General features: G+C 35.2%; 1 protein-coding gene across 2 annotated transcripts in view; it reads right to left on the bottom strand.

Moving 5' to 3' along the window:
- LUZP2 (leucine zipper protein 2) overlaps positions 1-27,799 on the bottom strand; it is a 451,490-nt gene that overhangs the window by 269,452 nt on the left and 154,239 nt on the right. The window lies entirely within an intron of this gene.

Below are 27,799 nucleotides of genomic sequence, written 5' to 3'. Positions count from 1 at the left end.
AAAAATTAGCTTTATTTTCAACACACCTCGAATTAATAGACTGAATATGTGCAACACTTATATTAATATGAAATGGTTTAACCTTCACTTTACTTTCCCCAGAATTCATAATCTATTTCAATTTATTTTTACTGCACACTATTTGCATTAGTTCATCAGGTATTACAAAACTAATTTGATGTGATTTGATGGTATTTTTCCAAGAATAAATTGCATTCTTGAAATAAGAAAACATCACCCTAAGCTAATGGTTACTTTGAATAAAATGCAAAACATCTAAACGCATGTAGAAACATCTGTAATTTTTCTTTAGGCAGAAAGAAAAATTTCTGTCCCACAACAAATGATTTCCATTGGTTTTCCTTATCTACATGACATTTTAAGAAATCCACCTCAGAATCAGCAAAGACAAGTAGAGTTAATGACAATAGGAAATTTTCCAAGATATTCCATATTCATCATCTTTTACTGTGAATGTAGTGAAGACTGTATGAATAATACATTATCTGTTACATGGGAACAAAAATGCAAATTCACTAGGGTTCAGTCTATATTTATATCTTTGTATCCAAATTAAGGAAGGTACTTTATGACTATGAATAGCAGCAATTATGGGAAAGTCAAGCATATGCTCTCATTTAACATCATACCAGCTCTTAACTAGTCAAGAGATGATATATTAAAGGAGATTTATCTACATTTTCAGTTTTCTTCTTTTGGTTCTGTAACCAATATTTACACAATTGTTTTTACTTATTAGAAGGCAGGCCAGCAGGCTAGACAAAGAAACATGTTGAAACTCTTGCTGCTTCTTTCATGTCACCACTATTTTTTGACAGATTTCTGAATTTCTTGAGCAAAGACTAAATTAAAGATGGTGAGTACTTAAAGGATTATTTCAGAGCTGAATTAGTCACTTTATCCCGTCACACATCAGTAAGTAATACAGAGGGTCAGCTTTACTGATTTAGGGGGCTTGTTTATTTGAGAATCTTGATTTCCCAAAGGTTCCTTGAAAATCTGACAATTTATTGAAAATGTTAGACTAATTGCACTTTACTTTCCAACACGTATCACTTTTCATTTTTAGTGGGAGTAATTTTAAAATGCCATGAATGTAGATCCTTGAATTTGCATACTTATTTTTTCTTTTCTTGTTTACATCAGTGTTTCAGAATGAGGTGGTAACTTCCAGCATGTATAATCATACATATCTCACACAGCATGTGTAATCATGGGAAATACTCATCTATCCATCAATGTACTCACTCAATATTATCTAGTTAGTGCATATTATATGTACATAATAGTAATTAAGGCAGGTACAATTTCTATAGCTAAGAGTATATATTCTGGTAAAGGAGATAAACTAGTGATTGTAATCTTAGCATATAAGGGTTATGGTAATCACAAATCACCACATAAACACACTGGAGAAGCACCTATGCATTACCACCATATCCCAAGGTTCTCCCAAAGGTCGAGGGCAAATTCCAAAAGTTGTACCACTTTTAAAAGAACAAAAATTATACAACTGGGAAAATGCAACATTAATCTCACCAAAACTTTTAAAAATAAAACCTTTTCCTAAACTAGATTTTTTTAAAAATCCCTTAAAATTGAAATAATAAAAAGTAAAGTATAACTCCATGAGAAAAGACACTACTGTGTTTTTATTCAACAATTCATACCTAGTCAGTGCCTCTCACCTAGTAAGGGCTAGTTAATATTTTTGAAATAAACAATGAATGGGTAAAATAGCTGATGATATATGCTGAAATATCTCTATTTCCACATCTCAGTTCTATAGTGTTTTAAGAAATGTAACTTGTCTGCATTATTATCATTGCTTCAAGTTACCATGTGTCAAATACCTAATATATCATTAAAATTTTTAGTACCTTTGTGAGGAAGTTATGATATAACATTTAAGTAAACAAGGTTTATAGAAGTTAAATAACTTGCCAAAGGTCACCTATACTATAAAGGTCAGAGCTGAGATACATTCTCTCATCTGTCTGACCCATCTCATCTGATGCGACCCACTATCTTTCTATAACATAAAGTTCTTTCAGCCAAAGCAATAACTGTATTCTTTCCACCCATATGTTATTTTATGACTCAGAGAAAATAAACCTGCTTAGCAGCGGCTGTCTCCATATAAGCTTACTGAAAATGTTACTATGATCAAAAGTTAGAAATGAAAAATACCTCTCACAACTCATTTCCTAGCTAGAGGACATAACACTTAGTCTAAATGCCTAGGGTTGTTCTCTTGCAGAGCAGGCTGGATGCCTGGATGCAGCACTATATATTATTTTCTACAAAATAACCTTTCAGGGAAGAATAACTGCTTCTTAATGATGATATGAACTCTCTTACAAATAAATTCACCCCTCATTTGTCAAGCTTAAATTAACATTGGGAGATGTACTGTGCTTCCCAGAGGGACTGAAAGTCCTGCCTTTGAGACAACCTTGATCTCTTCTGATATATTTCAAAGTTAATAAGCATATATTAAAATAAGAATCTACCTAAGAACCTGTACTATGAATGTTTAATACTTTGGATGTTTTTTCTTAAAAGGAAATAATGTCTAAGAACTTGGAGCTTACTTATTGAGTAACTTAGAAGTAACCGGGAACATAAAAACATAACATATAATTAGAGTGTTTAATAAGCACTTGATTTTAGGACAATTACAACAAACACATTTGGAATACAGTGAAAAGGAGAAACTAAGGAAAAGCTATACATCAGAGGTAGACATTCTGCGGTGACTCGGGGTCCAAAGTTGCATAGTAGAAAGTTTTGGACTGAAATTCCTAAAACCTGGTTAACAATCAACTAGCTGTTTGACCTTAGATGTTCATTCATTCATTCTTTTTATTCATTAATAAAAATTTATTGAATACTTATTATGGGCCATGCATAATTCTAGGCACTGGATATATTTTAGTGAATAAAATATGTATGGTCTTTCCCTTTAGGGAGTTAGCAATGGTCAAATAAACAAGTCAAAAGCAACAATCTACCTATTGACCTACCAATCCCCACAATGTCTTCCTCCCTCCTTCCCTCCTTCTCTAGACAGATCAACAGATACAGATGCATCCACAGGTGTATGAACGTGTACGTGTGTACAAAATGTACATGTGTAGGGGAATGAAATTCACGACCCAAAATTGTCTCTTTGGCATGCAGATTATTTCCAGCTAAAAACAATCAAGGCCCAGAAGACTCAGGAAAAAACTTTGACCTTCCCCCTAACTGCCTGAAAGTTTTAGATAGAGGGTCTATTACAGGGATATCTGCAGTGAATATGCGCTAGGTGTGGTGGGGAAACTCTTCGAGATCAGAATCCACTCTGTGTCTTATTGTCTCTGCACGGCCCAGCAAACATTTGTTAACCAAAAACTTGTTTTTCCATCTCCATGTCTTCCTCCTTTTTGAAGTCCCAAACCACTGCTCCCAACAGCCTCTTTTGTCTTTAGCTGAAGATAGTATTTAAGGTGAGGGTTTCAGCTATTATAGTGAGTAACTCAGTTTTCCTGGTTCTCTCTCATATATGCACGTTATTAAACTTTAATGTTCTCCTATTAATCTGTCTCTTGTAATTCTTAGACCAGCCAGAAGAACCTAGAAAGGTGGAAGAATATTTCTTCCTTCTCAACACGTTTTATATTCACATTTACAAATTGTGGTAGATGACCTACAGAAAACAAACAAGGAACAATAAGAAAAAGAATTAGAGCTACCTAGTTAGAGTGGGCAAGGGGAGATGTTGCTGAAAAAGTGACATGAGGAGTCTTGAAAAATGTGAGAATGTCTGCTGTGCAAAGAGAAAGGGCTTTAGAACTCCAGAAAGAAGGAAGAGCAAGTGAGAAGGCTCTGAGGCTAGAGCAATCTTAGGACATTTAAGGGGTCTACTGTGGCTGGAAAAGGGGAGAAGGTAGCACAACATGAGTTAAATGCGAGGTCAGACAAGGACAGGATCAGACATTATTATAAGAGCAAAAAGAAGTGATTTTAGAGAGTAATTTATGATTTCAAAGATTTTGATGGCTTCTAAGTGCAGAATAGATTGGAGGGAGTTTGGAGTGGAAGCAATAGGAAGTCTCCTACTCAGTGACAGGTAGCTGAGGATGGAGGCATAAGTTATAATGGTGACTGGAAATAGACAAGAATGAATAGAGTTAATATATATTTGGAAGTAGGAAAATAGAACATCCTTACTCAGTCTGTTGCTTGTATTCTCCATAAAAATTTTCAATTATGTTACTTATAATATTATCTTAGAGTTACGTTTTTATAAAAGCTATGAGAGATTTTACTAAGAAATATTAGAAAATCAGATATTCCTAAGAAATTTTAGTGCTACTTCTGCATCAAATGAAATTTGTCTAATCCTAACTAGGTCAACCAGCTTCATTCATTTTCTTTACCTGTTAACTAGAGTTAATGTGTCCTATTGAATTAATTTTATTCCAATCCCTTGAATTGCTATTTTAATGATAGTGTAAACAGCTTTTATTTAAGATGTTTGAGGTATTTTCTAACTAATGCTTTGGGATTTGGGAAAAAAAATTATTAAACACCCACTTAAGAAGGATGTCTTCAAAAGATCATCTATAAATTATTTATATGACTTTTCAGAAATTACATCATGGAGTCATTTGGGCTTCACAAGAAAAATTTCAGCCATAAAAACTACTCTCTGAAAGCTCTTTCATAATCCAATATTATTTCACTGACTTCTAATCTTCTCTTCTAATTCTTCCACATAAGATAAAGAATAAAATCTGCCATTGGCATTTTGTTGGGTTTTGTATGCTTTCAGAAGTATGAAAAAAAATTGGGATTTTATAGAACAGAGATATTAATAATAATAATTTTTAAACGCTCATCAGGTATCTTTCAAAGAATTAAAAGTTTTCTTATTTCAGCAATTGAGTCACCACATATTAAAAAATAATTTATACAGTAATTTTTATTTAAAAGCTGATATAGTAGATGTTGGGTAAAGGAAAAATATTCCATTCTCAACCATGATGTTTCTATTTTGAAAATCCTCTACAGTGAACTAATTTTCTGTTGAATGATTCAGCATTTACAACCTTCTATGCATAATGTTAAAATTCTACACAAATGATCAAAAATTTGACCTTATGGAGATTACTTCATAATTTATAACAATAATCCAAAATCATCTACAGTCCCTAAAATTGCCATAAAAATTGTTAGAAAAATTGAGTCATTTTCTATTCCTTTAATAGAAAGCATATTTTGAAAGCTTCACAGTACAAAGTTCAGAAAAGCCAAACATGTTTCTTTTCACAAGTCTGTTGGAGAAAACAGAGTCTATTTTTCACCTAGGCATTGGTCCATGGTATAAAATTATTGTTTAGATAACCCAATTCTATTTTAAAGTGTTTATGATTTACTTTGTCCTTGAACTACAGCCTAATTTTCTTAAAGTGATTACAGAATAAAAAACAAACATCAAGTTCATGTCTACTGTGAAGATGGGACTATATCATGGATTCTACCCTTAAGGAGGCAGGCTTCAAAAGCTTGGCTCACTTCCTAGAAACTGGCTAAAAATTCGGGTCAGGCCATAATATATATGATATGTGAACAATATCTAGGTGAAAATTGAGCTTACATTTTTAAGTTAAAATTGCAACATCATATTTTCCTTGTTATATGGGGAAAAGGGAAGACTCTAACTAAAATACCTGAAATGCCTCTAAACCAATTCCATCTGTGGGCCAATGGCACTAGGGGAAACCTCTTGGATATTGCTTGAGGAAGTGTTGAATTGTACAGGGAGGAAGCAGAAGAGGAAAGACAGGAAAGAACAGAGAAACAGAGATGGACACAGGAAATCCAACTCTGATCATCATTATTATTTTTTATTTTAAACACGTCCAAGGCAGTGGCATTTGTTGGTTAGGAATATGGGGAAATAAAATTTGTGACAGAGGTTGTGCATGAACATGTTCACTCACTTAAATATGAATTAAAACAGTAAAAGGGATGTAAATGTCATTTTGTATATGTCAAACTAGAAAAAAAAAAAACTCTTGGTAATTACTTCTCATTCACTTTGTATTTTACAATTGAAATAAGGAACAGAAACACAAAAATAAGGAATAGTATTTTGAGCATCATTATTTTGAGCAAGAAAGAAAACTGTTCAGATTGTTTTTTCCTTGTGGATGGGAGAGACTCAAGGAGACCAAATCCTTTGAGGAACACTTTGTGAGACCACATGGCAGCTGCCACCTGCAATCCATTCTTCAACCACAGCCAGAGAGAAGTAAAATAGACTTTTATTTATTGTATCTGAGGGAATTATAAATTGCAGAGCACACCCCACAGCGTTTAGAACTCTCAAAACTGAGTTTCTTCACTACATTTTTGTTTGCTCTGTTTTTGTGTTGTTGTTGTTATCCTCCTGGTGATTCCCAGTGAAACTGACAAAATGAAGTGGTCTGGGGCACCTGTCCATGGGAGCATCAGCGGAAGAGCAGATGAAGTAACTGCTTCATCCTTTAACCAAAGTATAGGGAGAGAAGTATTCAAAAGAGGAAGGAGAAGTCTGAGGGTAGCAAGAGAAAAAGGTCACCAGCTGACTCTCCTGGGCACATGGCAAAAGGAAATAAAAGAAGAATCAGAGTCTGGTCCTATGACAGGTCCTTGGGACTGAGAGAAAGCCAAGTAGGTTTCAAGAGGACCATGCTCAACAGTGCCAAATCTGTCTAATAATCCACACTCTACAGTTATTGTGATAATTAAAAAACATGTAGACCAAAGGTCCAGCACAGTGACTAATATGTACTGAGTTAATAATAAGTGGTAATTTTCACCCCTTAACATTCATTTTTAAGTTGTTTCATTAGAGGAAAGGTATTGGCAATGTTGAATATTTCAGAATTCAAAAGAAAGACAGAATATTCAAAGGATTTAGCAACTGGAAATTTAATGGTCATGTTAATGAGGAATTTCAGTACCCAGATGGTGGTAGAAACCAAATTGTGGTAGATTGAGGAATAAATGTGTAGAAAGGAAACTAGAGCAGTAAAGGAATCCTGAAACTGTAAAACTCCTAGAAGAAAACGTAGGGAAAAAGCATACTGACATTGGCCTTGCAAAAATTTTCTTGGAAATGACACCAGAAGCACAGGCAACAAAAACAAAAATAGACAAATGGGACTACATCAAACAAAAAGCTTCTGCATAACAAAGGAAACAATCAGCAAAGTGAAGAGAAAACCTATGTAAACGGAAGAAAATATTTTCAAATCATATATGTCATAAAAGGTTAGTATCCAAATTATATAAGAAACTCCTACACCTCAATATCAAAAAAACCCCCACAACAACCTCACTTTAAAATGGACAAAAGATCTGAATAAATATTTCTTCAAAGAAGACATACAAATGTCCAACAAGTGTATTAAAAAGTGTTCAATATAGTGGAAATGCAAGTCAAAACCACAAATGATATATCACCTTATACCTGTTGGGATGGCTAGTATCAAAAAGACAAGAGATAACAAATGTTGGCAGGGGTGTGGAGAAAACGGAACTCTTGTACACTGTTAGTAGGGATGCAAATTGGTGCAGCCACTATTGAAAACAGCATGGAGTTTCCTCAAAAAACTTAAAAATGGAACTACTATATGATACAGCAATTCCATTTCAGAGTATATACCCAAAAGAATTGAAATCAAGATCTTGAAGATATATCTGCACTCTCATATTCATTTAAAATAGAATTTTTTACAATATTTATAATATTTACAGTAACAAAGACATGAAAATAATCTAAATGTCCATAGACAGATGAATGGATAAAGAAAAGGTAGTATATGCATAAAATGGAATTTTTTTTTTTAAAGGAAATCATTCCATTTACTACCACATGGAGGAACTTGGAGGATATTATGCAAAGAGAAAAAAGCCAGACTCAGAAGAACAAATATCATAGGATCCCATTTATATTATATATAATGAATCTAAAATAGTTAAATTCATAGAAGCAGAGAGTACAGTGGTTGTTACAAGGGGCTGAGGGAAGGGTAAACTGGGGAGATGTTGGTCAAAGGATGAAGTGCAAAGTTTCAGTTATGCAAGATGAATTAAGTCCTAGAGATTTACCGTCCAGCATTGTTCTTATAGTTAACAATAGTGTATTACATACAAAAAATTTAAGATGGTAAAGCTAATGTAAAATGTTCTTATAACAGAAAAAGAGAAAAGGAGAAACATTTACAGATGATGGTTATGTTTATGGAATTGTTTATGGTGCCACATTTCACAGGCATTCAAACTCATCAACACATATACATTAAATACGTACAGACTTTTGCATGTCAATAACATCTCAAACAAAGAAAAAAAGAAAAAAGAAAATGAACCCTACATTCCCGGAACATTGTTTGAAAAGAAGGTGCTAATGCATTGCTACTCAAACGGGGTTAATTTTGCCCTTCCTGGGATATTTAGCAATGTCTAGAGCCATTTTAGCTGTGACAACTGAAGGTATATGTGTCCCATCTGCTAAACACTGGACAGGATCCCACAACAAAGAATTACCTGGCCCCAAATTTCAAAGTTGGGCTCACTGCACAGTTCATAATATATGTGTAAGTGGGTTCAATATTTGTATAAAAGTGCATTCCACAATATTTAATAAATCACATTGTGAGAGACATCTCTCAATCAAAAATGCAACTGGTCCAGAATACATTTTGCTGAAAAGCCCATTCCCTCACAACATTTGCTGTCAGTCTGTTAATAAGCTCTTGGCATGCCAAACATAGTGTGCTTTTTATCTGCTAAGAGCAAGGAAAAAGGAAAAGTTAAATAAATAAATAAATGCCCCTTACTCTTGCTTTGGGAGCTAAATTAAAATACTCCTCCCTCACTTATGTAGCCTATTGACTACATCAATTACCTTTGTATCTTACAGTTGTTAGGAAGGCCTAATGTTCTGGAAGATTTAGCATACAATTTCAACTAGTTTAGTATGATATTCAGGGAGTGGGAGTCTTCTTAAATTCTCCTGCATAAACAATACCATCTGTCCAGTGCGTCCATTAGTTACCCCGCACTGAAAATGACATTCAGGAAGGAATGTTAGAGTCTTTGTGTAGGCAGTACTAAGTATCTTAAATTTGCTTCGAAAGTCCGTGTGTGTGTGTGTGTGTGTGTGTGTGTATGATGAAAGATTACTTTGGTGAAGAAAGAAAGGAAAATCTATAGGACTTTAATATGTAGTATCTTGTTATATCTGTCAGAATATCAGTGATTTCAAAATCAAATGTTTATATGCATATATGTTCACAGCAGTGTTTTTTTATAAGAACAGATATTAGAAGTAAGATAATCCATCAATAAAATGACACTAGAAGAATTAACAGAGTTGTTCAAGGGGAATGTTTGCAATCCAAGAAGAAAAATCTTATGTAAAATTTATAAATAAAACATAGTAAAACCCCTAGGAATACATTAAACAAAAAAGAAACATGATCTACAGGAAGAAAACATTAAAAATCTACACAGATACAAAAGAGGACTTGAATAATTTAAAAGACATATTCCTGTTTTGTTGGAATGGAAGATTCACAGTGGTAAATATGTAAATTATTTCAATTACCTTAAATTGATAATATGAATTGAATCAATGTTAACTACCATCTGGGTAGGATTTTGGAAAATCATTTTTTAATTATTCTAAAAAATTTTAAGATAAAAATATACAAAATGGCCTGGGCATCTTTGAGAAGAAAGAATTAAGAGGGGTAACTGGATTTAGAAGAAAATGGAAATTCGTTATGCAAATACATCAGTTCAGATTCGCAATGACAATTACAGACAGACAGATACACAAAAACAAGCACACTCAAAATCAATAGGCGAAGTTGGATTATTCAATTAGAAGTTCTAGGTGACAAATGCTTAGCCCTTTTGAGAAAAACATAACGATAAATACTGATCTTACATAAACCAAAATGAATACTTAATTTGTTAATTTGTAAAATGAAATGAAATACAAATCTAAACGTGTTGGAAGCATGTTTTTTAAATAATTTCTAGTAAAGGGAGTTTTCTACAAATTTATTTAAAACTCTAGAAATCAAAACAGATTTACAAATGTATTAATATAAATATAAAATATCTTACCTAAAATAAATGTGTGTGTGTGTCTGTGCATGCGTTCAAATGACAGCAAACTAGGAAGAATTCCAAGGCAGCAATTTGGTAGGTGGTCTATACTGGACTGAGAGGGTAGGCATTTGATGTGACAAATAATATAGATTCAGGGCTCACACATTGAAGTCAGTTAGGCCTGGGTTCATATGCTGATATGACTGATCTTAAATATTTAACTATTTGAAGCTTCAGCTCATCCATAAAATGGGGGTGATAACAGCATAATTTAGAGTGTCTATAAAGGTTATTGAGACCACAATAATCATCACATAAGATAATAAAATAATTGCTATTTTTAAAATTTATTTAAGGTTAATAGCAGTGAAGCTCTGTGACTTCTATGGTCACAGAGCTCTTAGTACCAGAGTTGCAACCTCAGTCCAATGTTTTTGACTCCAAGCCTAGTGTTGCTTATATGAACACTGTATTTTAACTACAAAAAAGAAACTTTAAGATTCTACCAAGAAGCTTCTCTAAAGAATGTTAACTAGACTACATTTTACCCTTTTAATTTAAACTTATAGCTTTGTTTTTAACTACAATTATTTATTGGAACAAGGACCTACTGTATAGCACAGGGAACTCTACTCAATGTTGTACAATAACCTATACAGGAAAAGAATCTGAAAAAGAATGGATATATGTATATATATATATAAAACTGAATCACTTTGCTGTACACCTGAAACTAATAACACAACACTGTAAATCAACTATACTCCAACATAAAATAAAAATTAAATTAAATCTTTTTGAAAAAATTTTAAAAATGAATTGCTCTAATGAAATACTTTTCAGTTTTTTAAAATTATCATTATGTCAGAATACAGCCAGACAAACATACAACTGATTCTGTCTCTATATGCTTAGTATTCTACCATTATATTTTTAAAGTAAAAAAGTCATAGCCAAGGATGGTTAAAAGATGACCTGATTGGTAAATAACGTCTTCAATTGAAATTATTCTTCTCATCCCTTTTCTTTAAGACAAGGTTTTTCAAGATTCATGACCTAAGTTAAAAGAATCTGCCTTTTTAAAGCCTAGGAAGAGTCCAGGTGCCTATTTGGTATAGCACTAGCAAAACACAATTCCTCAAACACTGAACATGAACATTGTACTAATAAAACCAATAAGGTGTAGCTATTGGCAGTTACTACAAAATACGCCCACTTAAAATAAACCAAGGGCTTCCCTGGTGGCACAGTGGTTGAGAATCTGCCTGCCAATGCAGGGGACATGGGTTCGAGCCCTGGTCTGGGAAGATCCCACGTGCCGCGGAGCAACTGGGCCCGTGAGCTACAACTACTGAGCCTGCGCGTCTGGAGCCTGTTCTCCGCAACAAGAGAGGCCGCAATAGTGAGAGGCCCGCGCACCGCGATGAAGAGTGGCCCCCACTTGCCGCAACTAGAGAAAGCCCTCGTACAGAAACGAAGACCCAACACAGCCAAATATAAATAAATAAATAAATAAATAATAAAAAAAATTTAAAAACCAAAACATCCCATCCTCCCACCCACAAACCTAAACACATTTATATATCTGAGGATGGCCATTTTCACAACACAGAAATTTGGGGTGGAAAAAAAAAAAAAGAAAAGATTCACTGGCAGTTTCCTCTAGTGGTTTACAACAATCATAGCATTAATTGTAATCCCTAAAGTTCAGTTCTATGAAAATGCACAGATCATTTAAAAGAAAATCATTAACACTAATCAGGAAAGCAGTTAGAGAGTCTAGACAGAATTATTTTTTATTCCAGGGATAGGATTATAAAGTACTGGGTGATAAAGTATACTTGAGTAAAACTGAAAACAACTGGGAACAAGAATAATAAATAATTTGGAAGAGAGGAATGTTTGATGTGTGGGGGGGAACAAACTGCTTATTTTGCTTCTGGGTGAGGCTGGGCACAAGCATTGCTTGCCCTGACTCTCCCATTCTACTAATGAAAAAGCTGAAGTCAAAAAGAACATTTTTTCCAAGGTCACAAGGCAGCTACTATCAGAGTCAGATCTTGAACTCAGTTCTGATTTCCCATTCTAGTGTTGCACCTTGCTGCCTGCCAGCAGTGGGGTAATGAGATTCTATTTCACTAGGTACTGAACCCAGCCTTTCTGTTTAAAGGGAAAATAATCTAATGAAAAACTCAAGTTTGACTACATATTCTGAACATCATTTTGAAACCTATGGCTGGAAAATTGGACATTATTAACATTTAACTATCCAGGAAAATACAATGTATACTCAAGTTTTAATTGTGCAAAGTCATATTTAACCCTTGCCTCCCCTTTCTGCTCATCTACTTTTTGTACATTTCATATCTCATGAGAAAAGTTGAGTTAATAGAGAGCAGGGGATCTGCAATATAATTGACATTTGTGGTTTTGCTGCTCCACATCTGTTTTCCCTACTAGAAAAAGCACATTATTTATTTAGGGGATTCACTCTTGTATGACTTTCTGTCACATGGAAAGCTGATCAATCAGAGGATTCCATACCTTTGACTACAGTAATTAATTCCCAATGTTTTTCAAGAAAGGACATTCTCTTTCTGCAGGTGTTGCCAGTTTGTGTAGATATGTTTCTGGAGCTTCCATGTCATTTTTCTCCACATGGAGAGAGACAACTTGAGGATAAAACTACATGGCGAAAGGCAAGAGATAAACACCCACTGAATCCTGAGGACATTCTTGGAGTTCCTGAAACCAGCCATGACTGAAGCCCAGTAGACTTACTCTGGACTCTCCAATGAGACCAATTAATTCCCTTTTCATGCTTAAGCGTTGGAGTTGAGTTTCTATTACTTATAAGCAAAAAATTCCAGATAAGTACCAGCAGTAGTGATTAAAAAGGCAAGAAAACCACAGTGGTTTTCCTGTAATAATTACATCAGACTTGCACTACGAACTCTTTGAAGGCAAAATGTATTGTCCCCTACAGTACTTAATACCATGCTTGCCATCCTGACACTGATACTAGTTGTTGTCAGTTTTGCTGCTTTATAGTTCTCATTTCTGTAAAGTTTAATTTATAAACTCTTAGGGAAAAAAGTATCTATCCTATGAACTCTCTTCATTGTTTGAGTTTTTGCATTGGAGGATTTACTGTCCTGAAAGGAGTCAGAAAACTTTGAGTTTTAGGGTACAAGGATTGCTAAGAGGCCAATTTTGTTCCGCCAACACAAATAGCAGCCTTCTCAAGATCATTGCTGAATTCTAAGAGCCTATCTGTCTGCTTAGATGGTATATTTTATATTTTTGACTAAGCCTATTTATAACTTGCTATGTCTGCTCAGGTCCTTGAGTTGCTGGGAGTTAAACGTTCTTAGAAATCTGGACTGCCAGTCAGAAATCCTGGGAATGAAAACTAGCTCTTTGAATATATAAACTCTGTGTCCTCCCCACAGTGAACTTCATTCTACAGAGTGAATACTCTAATTCCTTTAACATAGCATGCATTCATATTGAATGTTTAAATTTATATACAGGCATACCTCGGAGATATTGTGGGTTCAGTTCCAGAGCATAGCAATAAAGCAAACAACAAAATAAATTGAGTTACGTAAAGTTTTTTTGTTTTCCCAATTGTATAAAAATTATGATTGCACTATACTGGAGTTTATCAAGTGTGCAATAGCATTATGTCTAAAAATACCAATATACATACTTTGATTTAAAAATACTTCACGCTAAAAAAAACAAAGCTAAACATAATGGAAGCCTTCAGCAAGTCATAATCTTTCTGCTGGTAGATGGTCTTGCCTCAATGCTGGTGGTTGCTGAATGGTCAGGGAGGTGTTTGCTGAAGGGTGGGGTGGCTGTGATAATTTTTTAAAATAAGACGACAATGAAGTCTGCCACAATGATTGACTCTTCCTTTCAGGAATGATTTCTCTGTGGCATGCAATGCTGTTTGGTAGCATTTTACCCACAGTAGAGCCTCTTTCAAAATGGGAGTCAATCCTCTTAATATTGTCACTGCATTGTCAACAAAGTTTACATAATATTTTAAATCCTTCATTGTCATTTCAGCAATCTGAACAGCATCTTCACGAGAAGTAGTTTCTACCTCAAGAAACCACTTTCTTTACACCTCCATAAGAATCAACTTCTCATCCACTGCAGCAATTCATTCACATCTTCAGGCTCCACTTCTAATTCCAGTTCTCTTGCTAGTTCTACAACATCTGCAGTCTTGAACTCCTCCAAGTCATCCGTGAGAGTTGGAACCAGCGTCTTCCAAACTCCTGTTAATGTTGATATTTTGACCTTTTCCCCTGAATCAGGAGTGTTCTTAATGGCATCTAGAATGATGAATCCTTTCCAGAAAGTCTTCAACTGACTTTTCCAAGATCCATTAGAGGAATCATTATCTATGGCAGGTATAGCCTTAGGAAACATATTTGTTAAAAAATAAGACTTGAAATTTGAAATGACTCCTTGATCCATGAGCTGCAGAATAGATCAGGCTGTGTTAGTAGGCATGAAAACAACATTAATCTCCTCGTACCATCAGAGATCTTGGACGACCACGTGCATTGTCAATGAGCAGTGATATTTTGAAAGAAATCTTTTTTTCTGAGCAGTATTTCTGAACAGTGGGCTTAAAATATTCAGTAAACCATGTTGTAAACAAATGTTTACAATAGCAGCTTTCTCAAAGCCATTGCTGATTTCCAAGAGTCCACCTGTCTGTTGTCATCCAGGCTTTGTTGTTCCATTTATAGAGCACAGGCAGAGTAGATTTAGCATAATTCTTTTTTTTTTCATTTTTATTGGAGTATATTTGATTTACAATGTTGTGTTAGTTTCTGCTGTACAGCAAAGTGAATCATTTATACATATACATATATCCATTCTTTTTCAGATTCTTTTCCCATATAGGTTATTACAGAGTACTGAGTAGAGTTCCCTGTGCTATACAGTAGATCCTTATTAGTTATCTATTGTATATATAGTAGTGTGTATATGTCAATCCCAATCTCCCAATTTGCCGCTCTCCCCACCTTTCCCCCCGGTAACCATAAGTTTGTTTTTTACATCTGTGACTCTATTTCTGTTTTGCAAGTAAGTTCATTGTACCATTTTTTTAGATTCCACATATAAGCAATATCATGTGATATCTGTCTTTCTCTGTCTGACTTACTTCACTCTCTTAAGAACCCTAGAGAGTCCGTTTAAATGAAGCTCATTTACCTTTTAAATGGTAAATGAGCTTCAACTTAAAGTCATCAGCTGCTTTAGCCTCTAATAAGTTTGTCATCTTATATGGGCACGTTTCCTGGTGCCCCAAAACAATTACAACAGTGACATCAAAGACCACTCATTACAGATCACCATATCAAATATAATGATAATGAAAAGGTTTGAAATATTGAGAGAATTACCAAAATATGACACAGAGACATGAAGTCACCAAATGCTGTTGGAAAAATGGTAGCCGATAGACTTGTTCAACACAAGGTTGTCACAAATGTTCAATTTGTAAAAAAACACAATATCTGTGAAGTGTAATAAAGTGAAGCACAATAAAGAGAGGGTGCCTGTGTTCAAGAGTATGTAATTTGGGTGAGTTAAGTAATATACCGTGCATTTTGAATATACGGATGAATAGTTAGGAGATCTCATGGACAATATTAATAATGTCATTTAACATATATATATAGCTGTTATTAAAGGATTTTTCTCTATATTTTCTCATTGTGTACTCACAAAAAAATTTGGCAGGAAAACTGGGGCTGAAAAGGTTAAATGGCTTGTAGAAGCCATAGAGTAAGTGAATAATGGAGTAAAGACTAGAAAAAACACAAGTATAGGTCAGTTTATATTCTTTCTTTCCATCATGCTTTCCTTCTTCTCCAAATTTTTCAATAGAATGCCGGTTTTAGCTTTGTGTTTTAGCTGAAACAATTCTTAATCACCTATATAATAGCAATAATGCTAAAAAAGTCTTGATTTCCAAACTTTTGGAAGTCATTCTGTGGGTACTGCCCTTCCCATGATTCAAATCTGAATCTATCTGAGTGAAACCTCTCTTCCAAGTCAGGGGAAAAGATCCAATTACATAATTTTCTTTTAATTTCACAGCTTTTATATATAGTGGAAGAAAATTAAATTATCTCAGAATATCCCCTGCATTCATTTTATTTCATTTTATGTTTGAATATTAACATAGGGACTATTCATCTCTTTCCCTCTTTTCCAATGCTGAAGAGATCTCTTTGGAAACCTTCATCTCTCTGATATAAAGACTCTGGTATCATTTTTGTTCTGGAGATTTTTCCTACATTTTCAGATATTTTTCATGACATTCTTCCCTATAAAATAAATGACTAGAGGACTGGGGGTTGGGAGGTACTTACAGGCACCCAGGCATTGTTTCTGTGTGCTACCACTACTTAGAAGATTTGGATCTTTTATCATAATTGGAAAATGTTTTAATAATATTATTTCTTTGAATATTTTATTTCCTCAAGTATCTCAGTTTTTCTCTAGAAATTTATAGAGCTATGTTGAGATTTCATTTTTCTTTTCTGCTGACTGCTGGTAGACATTTTAGTCTGATATTCTGTTTTATAAATCTATATTCAGCTTAATTTTTTCTGCATTTAGGAATTTTTAAACAGTACCTATTTATATTAAAATCTAGATATTCAAGCATAGGCCTTTTAAATATCTCTTTAGGTACTTTTTGAAACAGAATTATATAAGTAAGTTCTATGATCTACAAATGATGATTTTTTCATAGTAAACTTTTTCGTTTTATGGATGTGATGTCTTCCCATGTCTCTGAAGCTAAGAACTGTGCTAATTTTAAAATCTCATATTCTCCTTATTAATTCCTTGTGGGTTTTTTTGTTTTAGTTTTTTGATTAATTTTGTTTTTTGTTTAGTGCTTATATATTGATCTTTTTCATTCTTTTTTTCCAGAAATTTTTGGTGATCATTGATTTGATGATTACTATAGTCTTTTAAATTACCTGTTTGGGTGTCTGTGGGCACTGGTTCAGTTTACTAAAAATTGCATCTGCTGATTGTGAGAAAAGTGCCAAAATTACTGTGGAGAGTGAAAAAAGGGTATACCATGGATTGGGGTTTTCTCTTAGGAAGAGGCTGTCTCCTCTTTCCTTTCTGGTACATACCTAATTTAGGCATGTTTCTCTTTTCAAGCATTATTATTATTATTATTATTATTATTTAGTTTCTCAACCCACATCAAAGAAAATTTAAAAAAAAACAACAATATAATGAATCAGTAAATGTCTTTCACTAAGGTTCACAAATGGTTAAATTTCACCATATTTGTAAAAGTATTAATTAAAATGCAATAGCTAAATAATGAATCTCAGGGAAATGTAAACCTATGTTTACATCAGCCTAAGAAATAGAGGCTAATGGATATTTGTAATAAGATGGGCTTTCAACACAAAGGAAAACTGAGCTCCGTGGTTCTAGCAATACTCAATTCCAATGTACCAGAAAGTACAGCTGTGCTGACAAGGAGACAAGAGTGGAGCACATAGGTACCTGCTGACTCAGCAGCCCCAGCTGTGCAAGATGACATCTGATCCAAGCATCTTTCTGAAGCCCATTGAGCAGACCCCACAGAGTCTAACAAGGATGATAATTGTTTCAAAAATGCACCAGATGTTGAGTGTGTTTCTAAGTTGGCACAGTCTTCATGAAGTTTTATTCAACTTCCTATGCCAACGTTGGATTTATCTTCCAATTAGTAATCACATGGCAGTGAAGCAAAGGAACTCAAGCTGCAAATCTCCTGTGAGTTAATATTTTATTACTGCCTGCAGATCATGGAAAGTACACAGAAACAAGGTAAAAAATATATTATGTTTCTAGATTATTAGTGCATTAAATTTCATAAAAAGTGAAAGAATGATGTCAAATATTTCTGTATTTCTGTGTTTTAAAACATGTAACTTGGTGGCTAAGAACAATGTTGTCTTAAAGTTAATTATCTCCTCTTTTTAGAGGTATGGTTTCAATTTTTTTTTTCTTAAAGGTTAATAGCCTTTATTTTTTGTTGTTGTTGTTTTGTTTGGTTTGGTTTTTTTAACTTTTTATTTTATATTGGAGTATAGTTGATTAACAATGTTGTGTTAGTTTCAGGTGTACAACAAAGTGATTCAGTTATACATATACATGTATCTATTCTTTTTCAAATTCTTTTCCCAATTAGGTTTTTACAGAATATTGAGCAGAGTTCCCTGTGCTACACAGTTAGGTCCTTTTTGGTTATCCATTTAAAATATAGCAGTGTGTACATGTCAATCCCAAACTCCCTAACTATCCCTCCCTCCAACCTCCCCCCGGTAACCATAACAGACTTAGAGAACGAACTTATGGTTTCAGTGTTTTTGATAGAGTAAAATTACTGAGAAGTGTGTAACGGTCATCCATGCACATAATGCACTTCTTTACTTTAACATACAAGAATATCGAGATTTTAAGTGTCTAGATTTTTTATAAAACTCTATCCCATCTCCCAAACATATGAATCAATTTGTAATTCAGGTCTTTATTTAAGCAGAATTATTTTATGTCTTTTATCATAAGACACCCAAATGTTTTTTGAAAGTAGTCTAATTAAAAAGAATAGTTTAAAAATATTACCAAGCTGCTGCTCTATTTGTACCCAATAATATAATAAAACACATATTAACTGAAAGGACACTTTGCTTAAATGAACGTTTCTGGGAAACTGAGGATTACAGTGACTGTATTTTCTGTTTCAGTACAGATAGTCTGTATAAAGTCTTTCTAAAAAGATCCAGTGCACATTCTTAGTGACAAAGAAACTTTATGAGCCGGGATCACCTATGTCCATACCCTCTCCCCAAGCAATCCAGAAAGAATTGAGAGTATCTGTGAACCTGGTTGAGGAAAAACTACACCTTTATTTTTACCAACCTATAGCTAAAATTTAGTATTTCCTTCCATTATGAATATCAGCAACTAATCATAGTAGAGTTAGCATTTCCTGTGACTTGTCACTAGTGGAAAAAAGATACCTTCACATCACATGGTGGTGTCAGATAATCTAAGTATGTAATTCATGCTCACTAGTACTTTGAAATCACAAAAGTTAGCAGACCCATTGCTAGATCCTTTTATGTGTACTTGTTTTCTACTGCTGCATACTTTAAAAACCACGAACTTAGCGGTTTAAAACCACCTGGGTCAGCTGTCCAGGCACAGTTGAACTGGGTCCCATGCTCAGGTCTTGCTGCAGCTCACAAGGCTGCAATCAAACCAGATTAGTAATCTCATCAGAGGTGCAGGGTCTTGTTCCAAGCTTACTTGGTGGTTTGCAGAATTCATTTTCTTGCGGTTGTAGAATGCGCAGCAGCTTGCTTCTTCAAAGTCAGCAGGAGAGAAGGTTTCTGCTGCTTCCAGCCTCTGACCTTAGAATATCTTTCAAAGGGTCCATGATTAGGTCAAGCTCACCCAAGTTAATCCTTCTTTTGGTTTCTCAAAATGAACTGATTATTGACTTAATTACATCTACAAAAATCTCTTCACCTTTGCCATGTAATGTAACCTAATCTCTGAAATGACCTTCATCATATTCATATTCCGCTCATACTGAAGGAGAAGCGGGTTATACAATAGGGGACAGGAATCTTGGGATCATCCTAGAATCCCTCCTACCATATTACAAAATACAGTAATGAAGAAGCACATATATTAAAATATCACAAATATTTTAATAATATTTTGATAAATATTTCAATAAATTGGTTCTTTTTTATCCTGTGCATCTTATTTTACGTATTCAAAAACATTATTCTCAGAAAAGTTCTATAGGCTTCACTGCTGCCAAAATGATTTATGGAACAAAAAAAGATTAAAAATCCTTGTTCTAAAAGCGCACCATTTCCTAAATTGCTCAGTCCAAAATTTACAACTCATCTTGCTTCTACTTTTGCTAATAATCTAATTTATCCTGTCAGCTTTCCCTTCAAAATATATCCAAAATTTAACCACTACAATCACTTCCACCAACCCCGAAAATTTTGTCTTCATTATCTCTCAACTGACTATTGTGAGAGCATCCTAAATAGCCTCTTTTCTCTTGTATTTGTGTTTGTTTTTTCCTCCATATATCATTATCTTTTTCAAGAATATACATCAACTCAGGTCTTACATCTGCATAGACAACTCCACTGGTTTACAATTACACTAAGAAAAAAATCCAGTACCATTCATCTCGTGGAACACTTCGCAGGATCATTTCCCACACTCTGCCCCTAACACTGGCAAAGATTCCATGCCCTAACGCCCAGTATCTGTGGGTAACTACATGGCAATATGGACTTTGCAGCTGTAAGTCAGGTTACAGACATTAAAGATAGAGATGCTGGGGGACCTTCAACATGGCAGAGGAGTAAGACAGGGAGATCACCTTCCTCCCTACAAATACATCAAAAATACATCTACATGTGGAACAACTCCTACACAACACCCATGAAGGCTGGCAGAAGACCTCAGACTTCCCAAAAGGCAAGAAAATACCCACATACTACCTGTGGGCTGACAGGGTCTTGGTGCTCTGGCTGGGGGTCAGGCCTGAGCCTCTGAGGTGGGAGAGCCAAGTTCAGGACACTGGACCACCAGAGACCTCCCGGCCCCACATAATATCAGTCAGTGAGAGCTCTCCCAGAGATCTCCATCTCAACGCTAAGACCCAGCTCCACCCAATGGCCAGCAAACTCCAGTGCTGGAAGCCCCATGCCAAACAACTAGCAAGACAGGAACACAACCCCACCCAGGAGGAGAGAGGCTGCCTAAAATCATAGTAAGGTCACAGACACCCCAAAACACAAAACCAGACGTGGACCTGCCCACCAGAAAGACAAGATCCAGCGCCACCCCCCAGAACAAAGATACCAGTCCCCTCCACCAGGAAGCCTACACAAGCCACTGAAACAACCTCAACCACTGTGGGCAGAGGCCAAACAAAATGGGAACTACAAACCTGCAGCCTGCAAAAAGGAGACCCTGCCAAACACAGTAAGTTAAACAAAATGAGAAGACAGAGAAATATGCAGCAGATGAAGGAGAAAGGTAAAAACCCACCAGACCAAACAAATGAAGAGGAAATAGGCAGTCTACCTGAAAAAGAATTCAGAGTAATGACGGTAAAGATGATCCAAAATCTTGGAAATAGAATGGAGAAATAACAAGGATGTAGAAGAACTAAAGAGCAAACAAAAAATGATGAACAACACACTAAATGAAATTTAAAATTCTCTAGAAGGAATCAATAGCAGAATAACTGAGGCAGAAGATGGGATAAGTGACCTGGAAGATAAAATACTGGGAATAACTGCTGCAGAGCAGAATAAAGAGAAAAGAATGAAAAGAATTGAGGACAGTCTCAGAGACCTCTGGGACAACATTAAATGTACCAACATTCAAATTATAGGGGCCCCAGGAGAAGAAGAGGAAAAGAAAGGGTCTGAGAAAATATTTGAAGAGATTATAGTGGAAAACTTCCCTAACATGGGAAAGGAAAGAGTCAATCAAGTCCAGGAAGTGCAGAGGATCCCATACAGGATAAATCCAAGGAGAAACACGCCAAGACAAATATTAATCAAACTATCAAAAATTAAATACAAAGAAGAAATATTAAGAGCAGCAATGGAAAAGCAACAAATAACATACAAGGAAATCCCAGTGTCATTAACAGCTGATCTCTCAGCAGAAACTCTGCAAGCCAGGAGGGAGTGGCAGACATATTTAAAGTGATGAAAGGGAAAAGCCTACAACCAAGATTACTCTACCAAGCAAAGATCTCATCCAGAGTCGATGGAGAAATTAAAATCTTTAAAGACCAGCAAGAGCGAAGAGAACTCAGCACCACCAAACCAGCTTTACAACAAATGCTAAAGGAACTTCTCTAGTCAGGAGACACAAGAAAAGGAAAAGACCTACAACAACAAACCCAAAACAATTAAGAAAATGGTAATAGGAACAAACATATGGATAACTACCTTAAATGTAAATGGATTAAATGATCCCACCAAAGACATAGACTGGCTGAATGGATAAAAAAACAAGACCCATATATAGCTGTCTACAAGAGACCCACTTCAGACCTACGGACACATACAGACTGAATGTGAGGGGATGGAAAAAGATATTCCATGCAAATGGAAATCAAAAGAAACCTGGAGTAGCAATTCTCATATCAGACAAAATAGACTTTAAAATAAAGACTATTACAGAAGACAAAGAAGGACACTACATAATGATCAAGGAATCAATCCAAGAAGAAGATATAACAATTGTAAATATTTATGCACCCAACATAGGAGCACCACAATACATAAGGCAAATGTTAACAGCCATAAAAGGGGAAATCGAGAGTAACACAATCATAGTAGGGGACTTTAGCACCCCACTTTCACCAATGGACAGATCATCCAAAATGAATATAAATAAGGAAACACAAGCTTTAAATGATACATTAAACAAGATGGACTTAATTGATATTTATGGGACATTCCATTCAGAAACAAAAGAAAACACTTTTTTTTCAAGTGGTCATGGAGCATTCTCCAGGATAGATCATATCTTGGGTCACAAATCAAGCTTTGGTAAATTTAAGAAAATTGAAATCGTATCAAGTATCTTTTCCGACCACAATGCTATGAAACTAGATATCAATTACAGGAAAAAAACTGTAAAAAATACAAACACATAGAGGTTAAACAAAATGCTACTAAATAACCAAGAGATCACTGAAGAAATCAAAGAGGAAATCAATAAATACCTAGAAACAAATGGCAATGAAAACAGGATGACCCAAATTCTATGGGATGCAGCAAAAGCAGTTCTAAGTGAGAAGTTTATAGCAATACAATCCTACCTCAAGGAACAGGAAAAAATCTCAAATAAACAACCTAACCTTACACCTAAAGCAATTAGAGAAACAACAAAAAAAACCCAACGTCAGCAGAAGGAAAGAAATCATAAAGATCAGATCAGAAATAAATGAAAAAGAAATGAAGGAAACAATTTCTAAGATCAATAAAACTAAAAGCTGGTTCTTTGAGAATATAAACAAAATTGATAAACCATTAGCCACACTCATCAAGAAAAAAAGGGAGAAGTCTCAGATCGACAGAATTAGAAATGAAAAAGGAGAAGTAACAATTGACACTGTAGAAACACGAAGGATCTTGAGCGATTACTACAAGTAACTATATGCCAATGAATGGACAACATGGAAGAAATGGACAAATTCTTAGAAAAGCACAACCTTCCAAGACTGAACCAGGAATGAATAGAATATATAAATAGACCAATCACAATCACTGAAATTTAGACTGTGATTAAAAATCTTCCAACAAACAAAAGCCCAGACCAGATGGATTTACAGGTGAATTCTATCAAACATTTAGAGAGGAGCTAACACCTATCTATCTCAAACTCTTCCAAAATATAGCAGAGGGAGGATCACTCCCAAACTCATTCTACAAGGCCACCATCACCCTGATATCAAAACCAGACAAAGATGCTACAAAGAAAGAAAACTATAGGCCGATATCACTGATGAACATAGATGCAAAAATCCTCAACAAAATACTCGCAAACAGAATCCAACAGCACATTAAAAGGATCATACACCATGATCAAGTGGGGTTTATCTCAGCAATACAAGTATTCTTCAATATATGCAAATCAATCAATGTGATACACTATATTAACAAACTGAAGGATAAAAACCATACGACAATCTCAAAAGATGCAGAAAAAGCTTTCGACAAAATTCAACACCCATTTATGATAAAAACTCTCCAGAAAGTAGGCATAGAGGGAACTTACCTCCACAGAATAAAGGCCATATATGACAAACCCACAGCCAACATCATTCTCAATGGTGAACAACGAAAAGCATTTCCTCTAAGATCAGGAACAAGACAAGGTTGCCTACTCTCACCACTATTAGTCAACATAGTTTTGGAAGTCTTAGCCACAGCAATCAGAGAAGAAAAAGAAATAAAAGGAATCGAAATTGGAAAAGAAGAAGTAATAATGTCACTGGTGGCAGATGACATGGTACTATACATAGAGAATCCTAAAGATGCTACTGGAAAACTACTAGAGTTAATCAATGAACTTGGTAGAGTAGCAGGATACAAAATTAATGCACAGAATCTCTTGCATCCCTATACACTATTGATGAAAAATCTGAAAGAGAAATTAAGAAAACACTCCCATTTACCACTGCAACAAAAAGAAAAATTTACCTGGGAATAAACCTACCTAAGGAGACAAAAGACCTGTATGCAGAAAACTATAAGACACTGATGAAAGAAATTAAAGAAGATACAAACAGATGGAGAGATATACCATGTTCTTGGATAGGAAGAATCAACATTGCGAAAATGACTATACTACCCAAAGCAATCTACAGATTCAATGCAATCCCTATCAAACTACCAATGGCATTTTTCACAGAACTAGAACAAAAAATTTCAAAATTTGCATGGAAACACGAAAGACCCAGAATAGCCAAAGTAATCTTGAGAAAGAAAAACGGGGCTGGAGGAATCAGGCTCCTTGCCTTCAGACTATACTACAAAGCTACAGTAATCAAGACAGTATGGTACTGGCACAAAAACAGAAATATAGATCAATGGAACAGGATGGAAAGCCCAGAGATAAACCCATGCACATATGGTCTCCTTATCTTTGATAAAGGAGGCAACAATATACAATGAAGAAAAGACAGCCTCCTCAGTAAGTGGTGTTGGGAAAACTGGACAGCTTCATGTAAAAGAATGAAATTAGAACACTTCCTAACACCATACACAAAAATTAACTCAAAATGGATTAAAGTACTAAATGTAAGGCCAGACACTATATAACTCTTAGAGGAAAACAAAGGCAGAACATTCTATGACATAAATTATAGCAAGATCCTTTTTGACCCACCTCCTAGAGTAATGGAAATAAAAACAAAAATAAACAAATGGGACCCAATGAAACTTAAAAGGTTTGCACAGCAAAGGAAACCATAAACAAGATGAAAAGACAGCCCTCAGAATGGGAGAAAATATTTGCAAATGAAGCAACTGACAAAGGATTAATCTCCAAAATATACAGGCAGCTCATGCAGCTCAATATCAAAAAAACCGACAACCCAATCCAAAAATGGGCAGAAGACCTAAATCAACATTTCTCCAAAGAAGATATACAGATAGCCAACAAACACATGAAAGGATGCTCAACATCACTAATCATTAGAGAAATGCAAATCAAAACTACAATGAGGTATCACCTCACACTAGGCAGAATGGCCATCATCAAAAAATCTACAAACAATAAGTGCTGGAGAGGGTGTGGAGAAAAGGGAACCCTCTTGCACTGTTCGTGGGAATGTAAATTGATACAGCCACTATGGAGAACAGTATGGAGGTTCCTTAAAATACTAAAAATAGAACTACCATATGACCCAGCAATCCCACTACTGGGCATATACCTCGAGAAAACCATAATTCAAAAAGAGTCATGTACCACAATGTTCATTGCAGCACTATTTACAATAGTCAGGACATGGAAGCAACCTAAGTGTCCATCAACAGGTGAATGGATAAAGAAGATGTGGCACATATATATAATGCAATATTACTCAGCCATAAAAAGAAATGAAATTGAGTTATTTGTAGTGAGGTGAATGGACCTAGAGTTTGTCATACAGAGTGAAGTAAGTCAGAAAGAGAAAAACAAATACCATATACTAACACATATATATGGAATCTAAAGAAAAAAATGGTTCTGATGAACCTAGGGGCAGGACAGGATAAAGACGCAGAAGTCGAGAATGGACTTAAGGACACAGGGAGGGGGAAGGGTAAGCTGGGATGAAATGAGAGAGTAGCATGGACATAAGTACACTACCAAATGTAAAATAGATAGCTAGTGGGAAGCAGCTGCATAGCACAGGGAGATCAGCTCGGTGCTTTGTGACCACCTAGAGGGGTGGATAGGGAGGGTGGGAGGGAGACACAAGAGGGAGGGGATATGGTGATATATGTATACATATAGCTGATTCACTTTGTTATACAGCAGAAACTAACACAACATTATAAAGCAATTATACTCCAATAAAGATGTTAAAAATAAAAAAATAAGATTGGTTATCCTGGATTATCTAGGCGGGCTCAGTCTGATCACAGGAGTCCTTGAAAGCAGAAAACTTCCTCTGGCCGTTAGCAGAGGAATGATGAAGCAAGAAAAACAGAAAGATCAGAGGTTCAGTGTGTGAGGCGCACTGGGCCTTCTGTTGGTGGCTTTTAAGTTGGAGAAAGGGAGACACAAGCATAAGAATGAAGGCAGCATCTGGAATGACAGCTAGCCAATATCCAGCAAGAAAAAAAGGACCCATTCCTACAACAGCATGAAACTCAGTTATCCCAAAAGCTGGAATAAGCTTGGAAGGAGATTCTTTCTCAGAGCCTCCAGGAAGGAACAAAACCCTGCCAACACCTTGATTTTAGCCAGTAACACACGTGTCACACTTCTGATCTACAGAACGGTCAGATAATAAATATGTATGGTTTTAAGCCACTAAATTTGTGGTAATTTTTTACAGAAGCAATAGAGAACCAATACAATGTCCCATTTAGCCCTAGGTACATCTCTAAATTGATTACCAACTTGTTCATTCCTTATTTACTCTAATTAGCCATGTGAGTTTTTTTTCGTGGTTAAGCCTCTATGTTTGTGGTAATTTATTGCAAAGCAATTTAAAATTAATATAATACAATGGAGATATTTGCTTGCATACTGTTTAGTAACTAATCAATAGCTAAATGCATTTTTCCTAGAAAGTTAGGACACTCCTGATCAATATTAAAATATTAGGAACCTGGTATCAATAGAGGAACCTTCCTCATTTTGAATTTTACCTGTTTACCTTTATAGAATAATAAAAACTTTTAAACAATTATAGCAAGCCAGTTCTTAAATATGTGCCTTCATTTCTTAAAGAAATAAATAAGGACTTTGAGGCCCAACAGAACTTTTTTCAAATCTCATTCATTTTGCACATTGGGCAAATCCTCATTTGTAAAACTAGGATAATCTTTAACTAGCGGAGTAGTTAGGAAAACTGCTCACAGAGCAGTGTCCAACACCTAGGAAGCACTAAAAAAGGGTTAGTTTTCTAAATGTGTCCCAGGGATTGGTAAGAAACATAGCAACGCATTTTGAACAAGTCACAGGGGAAAATACCACTTAGATACAGCAAACTCCAGGGGACAGATGGGTTTGTCACTACATTTTAAACACTGACACTCTATTCTGGCATTTCAGACCACACATTCGTTTTCTCTTGAGGTTTCCTATGTAGCACAGAAACTCAGCAATGTTATCTCTTAACTCTGCACACATTTCTCTATAATCTCAAAGTACAATAGTCAACAACCTAATATTTTAACAATTTCCATGCTATTACTTTTTCTTAACACCCTCTTAAGTACCTGTAATCTGAAGAGATTATGATCTCTAGACCCTGAATGTTTAACATCACCTGGCAATCTCT

The sequence above is a fragment of the Balaenoptera musculus genome, chromosome 8 (genome assembly GCF_009873245.2).
Source record: "Balaenoptera musculus isolate JJ_BM4_2016_0621 chromosome 8, mBalMus1.pri.v3, whole genome shotgun sequence".
Classification (NCBI taxonomy): Eukaryota; Metazoa; Chordata; class Mammalia; order Artiodactyla; family Balaenopteridae; genus Balaenoptera; species Balaenoptera musculus.
Note: the sequence above shows the minus strand (reverse complement) of the source record. Positions and strands in the feature narration are given on the sequence as shown.